The sequence below is a fragment of the Tripterygium wilfordii genome, chromosome 23, assembly GCF_013401445.1.
Source record: "Tripterygium wilfordii isolate XIE 37 chromosome 23, ASM1340144v1, whole genome shotgun sequence".
In the NCBI taxonomy this organism is placed as follows: domain Eukaryota; kingdom Viridiplantae; phylum Streptophyta; class Magnoliopsida; order Celastrales; family Celastraceae; genus Tripterygium; species Tripterygium wilfordii.
This window is the reverse complement of record NC_052254.1, coordinates 6,996,360-7,006,859: the sequence shown is the minus strand read 5'-3', so window position 1 is coordinate 7,006,859 and position 10,500 is coordinate 6,996,360.

The window sequence follows — 10,500 nt, the reverse complement described above, 5'->3', positions numbered from 1 at the left end:
CCAAAGCATCAATGTGGACCGTTGTACTCTATTTAGTGCTCCTAAAAGTCTAACTTTCTAGTTGAGCCTTCGTGCCACGTTTCGTAAGGTAAAGACGCGAATAGACCAAGTTATGTTTGAAATTGCACAGAAACGTGAAATGCTCTTCTATGGAGAGAGTTGAGCAATTCCAAAGCATGAATGTGGACCGTTGTACTCTATTTAGTGCTATTAAAAGTCTAACTTGCAAGCCGAGCCTTCGTGCCGCGTTTCGTAACGTAAAGACGTGAATAGAGCAAGTTGTGTCTCAAATTGCATAAAAACGTGAAAAGCTCCTCTATGGAGAGAGTTGAGCACTTCCAAAGCATCAATGTGGACCGTTGTACTCTATTTAGTGCTCTTAAAAGTCTAACTTGCTAGTTGAGCTTGCATGCCTCGTTTTGTAACGTAAAGACGGGAATAGAGCATGTCTCAAATTGCACAAAAACGTGAAAAGCTCCTTTATGGAGAGAGGTGAGCACTTCCAAAACATCAATGTGGACCGTTGTTCTCTATTTAGTGCTCTTAAAAGTCTAACTTGCTAGTTGAGTCTTCATGCCACGTTTCGTAAGGTTAAGACACGAATAGACCAAGTTGTGTCTAAAATTGCACAAAAACGTGAAAAGCTCCTCTATAGAGAGAGTTGAGCACTTACGAAGCATCAATGTGGAATGTTGTACTCTATTTAGTGCTCCTAAAAGTCTAACTTGCTCGTTGATTTTGGTGCCACGTTTCATAAGGTAAAGACGCAAATAGACCAAGTTATGTTTGCAATTGCACAGAAACGTGAAATGCTCCTCTATGGAGAGAGTTGAGCAATTCCAAAGCATCAATGTGGACCGTTGTACTCTATTTAGTGCTCTTAAAAGTCTAACTTTCTAGTTGAGCCTTCGTGCCACGTTTCGTAAGGTAAAGACGCGAATAGACCAAGTTATGTTTGAAATTGCACAGAAACGTGAAATGCTCTTCTATGGAGAGAGTTGAGCAATTCCAAAGCATGAATGTGGACCGTTGTACTCTATTCAGTGCTCTTAAAAGTCTAACTTGCTAGTTGAGCCATCGTGCCACGTTTCGTCAGCTAAAGACGCGGATAGACCAAGTTATGTCTCAAATTGTACAAAAACGTGAAAAGCTCCTGTATAGAGAGAGGTGAGCACTTCTGAAGCATCAATGTGGACCGTTGTACTCTATTTAGTGCTCTTAAAAGTCTAACTTGCTAGTTGAGCCTTCGTGCCACGTTTCGTAAGGTAAAGACACGAATAGACCAAGTTACGTCTCAACTTGCACAAAAACGTGAAAAGCTCCTCTATGGAGAGAGGTGAGCACTTCTGAAGCATCAATGTGGACCGTTGCACTCTATTTGGTGCTCTTAAAATTCTAACTTGCTAGTTGAGCCTTCGTGCCACGTTTTGTAAGGTAAAGACGCGAATAGACCAAGTTACGTCTCAACTTGCACAAAAACATGAAAAGCTCCTCTATGGAGAGAGTTGAGCAACTCCGAAGCATCAATGTGGACCGTTGTACTCTATTGAGTGCTCTTAAAAGTCAAACTTGCTAGATAAGCCTTCGTGCGACGTTTCGTAAGGTGAAGATGCTAATAGACAAAGTCATGTTTGAAATTGCACATAAAAGTGAAATGCTCCTCCATGGAAAGAGTTGAGCAATTCCAAAGCATCAATGCGGACCGTTGTACTCTATTTAGTGCTCTTAAAAGTCTAACTTGCTAGTTGAGCCATCGTGTCACGTTTCGTAAGGTTAAGACACGAATAGACCAAGTTATGTTGCAATTGCACAAAAACGTGAAATGCTCCTCCATGGAGAGAGTTGAGCACTTCCGAAGCATCAATGTACATCGTTGTACTCTATTTAGTGCTCTTAAAAGTCTAACTTGCTTGTTGAGCCCTCGTGCCACGTTTCGTAAGGTAAGGACGCGAATAGACCAAGTTTTGTCTCAAATTGCACAAAAACGTGAAAAGCTCCTCTATGGAGAGAGTTGAGCACTTTCGAAGCATCAATGTGGACCGTTGTACTCTATTTAGTGCTCTGAAAAGTCTAACTTTCTAGTTGAGCCTTCGTGCCACGTTTCATAAGGTAAAGACGCGAATAGACCAAGTTACGTCTCAACTTGCACAAAAACGTGAAAGGTCCTCTATGGAGAGAGTTGAGCACTTCCAAAGCATCAATGTGGACCGTTGTACTCTATTGAGTGCTCTTAAAAGTATAACTTGCTCGTTGAGCCTTCGTGCCACGTTTCGTAAGGTAAAGACGAGAAGAGACCAAGTTATGTCTCAACTTGCAGAAAAACATGAAAAGCTCCTCTATGGAGAGAGTTGAGCACTTCCAAAGCATCAATGTGGACCGTTGTACTCTATTGAGTGCTCTTAAAAGTCCAACTTGCTAGATAAGCCTTCCTGCGACATTTCGTAAGGTAAAGATGCGAATAGACCAAGTCATGTTTGAAATTGCACATAAAGTGAAATGCTCCTCTATGGAAAGAGTTGAGCAATTCCAAAGCATCCATGCAGACCGTTGTACTCTATTTAGTGCTTTTAAAAGTCTAACTTGCTAGTTGAGCCTTCGTGCCGCGTTTCGTAACGTAAAGACGCGAATACAGCAAGTTATGTCTCAAATTGCACAAAAACGTGAAAAGCTCCTCTATGGAGAGAGTTGAACACTTCCAAAGCATCAATGTGGACCGTTGTACTCTATTTAGTAAACTTAAAAGTCTAACTTACTAGTTGAGCCTTCGTGCCACGTTTCATAACTTAAAGACGCGAATAGAGCATGTCTCAAATTGCACAAAAACGTGAAAAGCTCCTTTATGGAGTGAGTTGAGCATTTCCAAAGCATCAATGTGGACCGTTGTACTCTATTTAGTGCTCTTGAAAGTCTAACTTTCTTGTTGAGCCTTGGTGAGGTAAAGACGCGAATAGACCAAGTTATGTTTGAAATTGCACAGAAACGTGAAATGCTCCTCTAAGGAGAGAGTTGAGCAATTCCAAAGCATGAATGTGGACCGTTATACTCTATTTAGTGCTCTTAAAAGTCTAACTTGCTTGTTGAGCCTTCGTGCCACGTTTCGTAAGGTAAAGACGCGAATACACCAAGTTATGTATCAAATTGCACAAAAACGTGAAAAGCTCCTCTATGGAGGGAGGTGAGCACTTCTGAAGCATCAATGTGGACCGTTGTACTCTATTTAGTGCTCTTAAAAGTCTAACTTGCTAGTTGAGCCTTCGTGCCACGTTTCGTAAGGTAAAGACGCGAATAGACCAAGTTACATCTCAGCTTCCACAAAAACATGAAAAGCTCCTCTATGGAGAGAGTTGAGCACTTCCAAATCATCAATGTGGACCGTTGTACTCTATTTAGTGCTCTTAAAAGTCCAACTTGCTAGATAAGCCTTCGTGCGATGTTTCGTAAGGTAAAGATGCGAATAGACCAAGTCATGTTTGAAATTGCACATAAAAGTGAAATGCTCCTTTATGGAAAGAGTTGAGCAATTTCAAAGCATCAATGCGGACCGTCGTACTCTATTTAGTGCTCTTAAAAGTCTAACTTGCTAGTTGAGCCTTCGTGCTGCGTTTCGTAACGTAAAGACGCGAATAGAGCAAGTTATGTCTCAAATTACACAAAAACGTGAAAAGCTCCTGTATGGAGAGAGGTGAGCACTTCTGAAGCATCAATGTGGACCGTTGTACTCTATTTAGTGCTATTAAAAGTCTAACTTGCAAGCCAAGCCTTCGTGCCGCGTTTCGTAACGTAAAGACGTGAATAGAGCAAGTTGTGTTTGCAATTGCACGGAAACGTGAAATGCTCCTCTATGGAGAGAGTTGAGCAATTCCAAAGCATCAATGTGGACCGTTGTACTCTATTTAGTGCTCTTAAAATTCTAACTTGCTAGTTGAGTCTTTGTGCCACGTTTTGTAAGGTAAAGACGCGAATAGACCAAGTTACGTCTCAACTTGCACAAAAACATGAAAAGCTCCTCTATGGAGAGAGTTGAGCACTTCCAAAGCATCAATGTGGACAGTTGTACTCTATTGAGTGCTCTTAAAAGTCCAACTTTCCAGATAAGCCTTCTTGCGACGTTTCGTAAGGTAAAGATGCGAATAGACCAAGTCATGTTTGAAATTGCACATAAAAGTGAAATGCTCCTCTATGGAAAGAGTTGAGCAATTCCAAAGCATCAATGCGGACCGTTGTACTCTATTTAGTGCTCTTAAAAGTCTAACTTGCTAGTTGAGCCATTGTGCCACGTTTCGTAAGGTTAAGACACGAATAGACCAAGTTATGTCTCAAATTGCACAAAAACGTGAAAAGCTCCTCTATCGAGAGAGTTCAGCACTTCCGAAGCATCAATGTGGACCGTTGTACTCTATTTAGTGCTCTTAAAAGTCTAACTTGCTCGTTGAGCCTTCGTGCCACGTTTCGTAAGGTAAAGAAGCAAATAGACCAAGTTATGTTTGCAATTGGACAAAAACCTGAAATGCTCCACTATGGAGAGAGTTGAACAATTCCAAAGCATCAATGTCGATAGTTGTACTCCATTTAGTGCTATTAAAAGTCTAACTTGCTAGTTGAGCCCTCGTGCCACGTTTCGTAAGGCAAAGACGCGAATAGACCAAGTTATGTTTGAAATTGCACAAAAACGTTAAATGCTCTTCTATAGAGAGAGTTGAGCAATTCCAAAGCATCAATGTAGACCGTTGTACTCTATTTAGTGCTCTTAAAAGTCTAACTTTCTAGTTGAGCCTTCGTGCCACGTTTCGTAAGGTAAAGACGCGGATAGACCAAGTTATGTCTCAAATTGTACAAAAACGTAAAAAGCTCCTGTATGGAGAGAGGTGAGCACTTCTGAAGCATCAATGTGGACCGTTGTACTCTATTTAGTGCTATTAAAAGTCTAACTTGCAAGCCGAGCCTTCGTGCCGCGTTTCGTAACGTAAAGACGTGAATAGAGCAAGTTGTGTCTCAAATTGCTTAAAAACGTGAAAAGCTCCTCTATGGAGAGAGTTGAGCACTTCCAAGGCATCAATGTGGACCATTGTACTCTATTTAGTGCTCCTAAAAGTCTAACTTGCTCGTTGAGTTTTGGTGCCACGTTTCATAAGGTAAAGACGCAAATAGACCAAGTTATGTTTGCAATTGCACGGAAACGTGAAATGCTCCTCTATGGAGAGAGTTGAGCAATTCCAAAGCATCAATGTGGACCGTTGTACTCTATTTAGTGTTCTTAAAAGTCTAACTTTCTAGTTGAGCCTTCGTGCCACGTTTCGTAAGGTAAAGACGCGAATAGACCAAGTTATGTTTGAAATTGCACAGAAACGTGAAATGCTCTTCTATGGAGAGAGTTGAGCAATTCCAAAGCATGAATGTGGACCGTTGTACTCTATTTAGTGCTATTAAAAGTCTAACTTGCAAGCCGAGCCTTCGTGCCGCGTTTCGTAACGTAAAGACGTGAATAGAGCAAGTTGTGTCTCAAATTGCATAAAAACGTGAAAAGCTCCTCTATGGAGAGAGTTGAGCACTTCCAAAGCATCAATGTGGACCGTTGTACTCTATTTAGTGCTCTTAAAAGTCTAACTTGCTAGTTGAGCTTGCATGCCTCGTTTCGTAACGTAAAGACGGGAATAGAGCATGTCTCAAATTGCACAAAAACGTGAAAAGCTCCTTTATGGAGAGAGGTGAGCACTTCCAAAACATCAATGTGGACCGTTGTTCTCTATTTAGTGCTCTTAAAAGTCTAACTTGCTAGTTGAGTCTTCATGCCACGTTTCGTAAGGTTAAGACACGAATAGACCAAGTTGTGTCTAAAATTGCACAAAAACGTGAAAAGCTCCTCTATAGAGAGAGTTGAGCACTTACGAAGCATCAATGTGGAATGTTGTACTCTATTTAGTGCTCCTAAAAGTCTAACTTGCTCGTTGATTTTGGTGCCACGTTTCATAAGGTAAAGACGCAAATAGACCAAGTTATGTTTGCAATTGCACAGAAACGTGAAATGCTCCTCTATGGAGAGAGTTGAGCAATTCCAAAGCATCAATGTGGACCGTTGTACTCTATTTAGTGCTCTTAAAAGTCTAACTTTCTAGTTGAGCCTTCGTGCCACGTTTCGTAAGGTAAAGACGCGAATAGACCAAGTTATGTTTGAAATTGCACAGAAACGTGAAATGCTCTTCTATGGAGAGAGTTGAGAAATTCCAAAGCATGAATGTGGACCGTTGTACTCTATTCAGTGCTCTTAAAAGTCTAACTTGCTAGTTGAGCCATCGTGCCACGTTTCGTAAGCTAAAGACGCGGATAGACCAAGTTATGTCTCAAATTGTACAAAAACGTGAAAAGCTCCTGTATAGAGAGAGGTGAGCACTTCTGAAGCATCAATGTGGACCGTTGTACTCTATTTAGTGCTCTTAAAAGTCTAACTTGCTAGTTGAGCCTTCGTGCCACGTTTCGTAAGGTAAAGACACGAATAGACCAAGTTACGTCTCAACTTGCACAAAAACGTGAAAAGCTCCTCTATGGAGAGAGGTGAGCACTTCTGAAGCATCAATGTGGACCGTTGCACTCTATTTGGTGCTCTTAAAATTCTAACTTGCTAGTTGAGCCTTCGTGCCACGTTTTGTAAGGTAAAGACGCGAATAGACAAAGTTACGTCTCAACTTGCACAAAAACATGAAAAGCTCCTCTATGGAGAGAGTTGAGCAACTCCGAAGCATCAATGTGGACCGTTGTACTCTATTGAGTGCTCTTAAAAGTCAAACTTGCTAGATAAGCCTTCGTGCGACGTTTCGTAAGGTGAAGATGCTAATAGACAAAGTCATGTTTGAAATTGCACATAAAAGTGAAATGCTCCTCTATGGAAAGAGTTGAGCAATTCCAAAGCATCAATGCGGACCGTTGTACTCTATTTAGTGCTCTTAAAAGTCTAACTTGCTAGTTGAGCCATCGTGTCACGTTTCGTAAGGTTAAGACACGAATAGACCAAGTTATGTTGCAATTGCACAAAAACGTGAAATGCTCCTCTATGGAGAGAGTTGAGCACTTCCGAAGCATCAATGTACATCGTTGTACTCTATTTAGTGCTCTTAAAAGTCTAACTTGCTTGTTGAGCCCTCGTGCCACGTTTCGTAAGGTAAGGACGCGAATAGACCAAGTTTTGTCTCAAATTGCACAAAAACGTGAAAAGCTCCTCTATGGAGAGAGTTGAGCACTTTCGAAGCATCAATGTGGACCGTTGTACTCTATTTAGTGCTCTGAAAAGTCTAACTTTCTAGTTGAGCCTTCGTGCCACGTTTCATAAGGTAAAGACGCGAATAGACCAAGTTACGTCTCAACTTGCACAAAAACGTGAAAGCTCCTCTATGGAGAGAGTTGAGCACTTCCAAAGCATCAATGTGGACCGTTGTACTCTATTGAGTGCTCTTAAAAGTATAACTTGCTCGTTGAGCCTTCGTGCCACGTTTCGTAAGGTAAAGACGAGAAGAGACCAAGTTATGTCTCAACTTGCAGAAAAACATGAAAAGCTCCTCTATGGAGAGAGTTGAGCGCTTCCAAAGCATCAATGTGGACCGTTGTACTCTATTGAGTGCTCTTAAAAGTCCAACTTGCTAGATAAGCCTTCCTGCGACATTTCGTAAGGTAAAGATGCGAATAGACCAAGTCATGTTTGAAATTGCACATAAAGTGAAATGCTCCTCTATGGAAAGAGTTGAGCAATTCCAAAGCATCCATGCAGACCGTTGTACTCTATTTAGTGCTTTTAAAAGTCTAACTTGCTAGTTGAGCCTTCGTGCCGCGTTTCGTAACGTAAAGACGCGAATACAGCAAGTTATGTCTCAAATTGCACAAAAACGTGAAAAGCTCCTCTATGGAGAGAGTTGAACACTTCCAAAGCATCAATGTGGACCGTTGTACTCTATTTAGTAAACTTAAAAGTCTAACTTACTAGTTGAGCCTTCGTGCCACGTTTCATAACTTAAAGACGCGAATAGAGCATGTCTCAAATTGCACAAAAACGTGAAAAGCTCCTTTATGGAGTGAGTTGAGCATTTCCAAAGCATCAATGTGGACCGTTGTACTCTATTTAGTGCTCTTGAAAGTCTAACTTTCTTGTTGAGCCTTGGTGAGGTAAAGACGCGAATAGACCAAGTTATGTTTGAAATTGCACAGAAACGTGAAATGCTCCTCTAAGGAGAGAGTTGAGCAATTCCAAAGCATGAATGTGGACCGTTATACTCTATTTAGTGCTCTTAAAAGTCTAACTTGCTTGTTGAGCCTTCGTGCCACGTTTCGTAAGGTAAAGACGCGAATACACCAAGTTATGTATCAAATTGCACAAAAACGTGAAAAGCTCCTCTATGGAGGGAGGTGAGCACTTCTGAAGCATCAATGTGGACCGTTGTACTCTATTTAGTGCTCTTAAAAGTCTAACTTGCTAGTTGAGCCTTCGTGCCACGTTTCGTAAGGTAAAGACGCGAATAGACCAAGTTACATCTTAGCTTCCACAAAAACATGAAAAGCTCCTCTATGGAGAGAGTTGAGCACTTCCAAATCATCAATGTGGACCGTTGTACTCTATTTAGTGCTCTTAAAAGTCCAACTTGCTAGATAAGCCTTCGTGCGATGTTTCGTAAGGTAAAGATGCGAATAGACCAAGTCATGTTTGAAATTGCACATAAAAGTGAAATGCTCCTTTATGGAAAGAGTTGAGCAATTTCAAAGCATCAATGCGGACCGTCGTACTCTATTTAGTGCTCTTAAAAGTCTAACTTGCTAGTTGAGCCTTCGTGCTGCGTTTCGTAACGTAAAGACGCGAATAGAGCAAGTTATGTCTCAAATTACACAAAAACGTGAAAAGCTTCTCTATGGAGAGAGGTGAGCACTTCCAAAGCATCAATGTGGACCATTGTACTCTATTTAGTGCTCTTAAACGTCCAACTCGCTAGTTGAGCTTTCGTGCCACATTTCGTAACGTAAAAACGCGAATAGAGCATGTCTCAAATTGCACAAAAACGTGAAAAGCTCCTCAATGGAGAGAGTTGAGCACTTCCAAAGCATCAACGTGGACCGTTGTTCTCTATTTAGTGCTCTTAAAAGTCTAACTGGCTAGTTGAGCCTTCGTGCCGCGTTTCGTAACGTAAAGACGCGAATAGAGCAAGTTATGTCTCAAATTGCACAAAAACGTGAAAAGCTCCTCTATGGAGAGAGTTGAGCACTTCCAAAGCATCAATGTGGACCGTTGTACTCTATTTAGTGCTTTTAAAAGTCTAACTTGCTAGTTGATCCTTCGTGCCGCGTTTCGTAACGTAAAGACGCGAATAGAGCAAGGTATGTCTCAAATTGCACAAAAACGTGAAAAGCTCCTCTATGGAGAGAGCTGAGCACTTCCAAAGCATCAATGTGGACCGTTGTACTCTATTTAGTGCTCTTAAAAGTCTAACTTGCTAGTTGAGCCTTCGTGCCCTGTTTCATAACGTAATGACGCGAATAGAGCATGTCTCAAATTGCACAAAAACGTGAAAAGCTCCTCTATGGAGAGAGTTGAGCACTTCCAAAGCATCAATGTGGACCGTTGTACTCTATTTAGTGCTCTTAAAAGTCTAACTTTCTAGTTGAGCCTTCGTGCCACGTTTCGTAAGGTAAAGACTCGAATAGACCAAGTTATTCTTGAAATTGCACAGAAACGTGAAATGCTCCTCTATGGAGAGAGTTGAGCAATTCCAAAGCATGAATGTGGACCGTTGTACTCTATTTAGTGCTCTTAAAAGTCTAACTTGCTTGTTGAGCCTTCGTGCCACGTTTCGTAAGGTAAAGACGCGAATACACCAAGTTATGTCTCAAATTGCACAAAACGTGAAAAGCTCCTCTATGGAGAGAGGTGAGCACTTCTGAAGCATCAATGTGCGCCGTTGTACTCTATTTAGTGCTCTTAAAAATCTAACTTGCTAGTTGAGCCTTCGTGCCACGTTTCGTATGGTAAAGACGCGAATAGACCAAGTTACATCTCAACTTCCACAAAAACATGAAAAGCTCCTCTATGGAGAGAGTTGAGCACTTCCAAATCATCAATGTGGACCGTTGTACTCTATTTAGTGCTCTTAAAAGTCCAACTTGCTAGATAAGCCTTCGTGCGATGTTTCGTAAGGTAAAGATGCGAATAGACCAAGTCATGTTTGAAATTGCACATAAAAGTGAAATGCTTCTTTATGCAAAGAGTTGAGCAATTCCAAAGCATCAATGCGGACCGTCGTACTCTATTTAGTGCTCTTAAAAGTCTAACTTGCTAGATGAGCCTTCGTGCTGCGTTTCGTAACGTAAAGACGCGAATAGAGCAAGTTATGTCTCAAATTACACAAAAACGTGAAAAGCTTCTCTATGGAGAGAGGTGAGCACTTCCAAAGCATCAATGTGGACCATTGTACTCTATTTAGTGCTCTTAAACGTCCAACTTGCTAGTTGAGCCTTCGTGCCACATTTCGT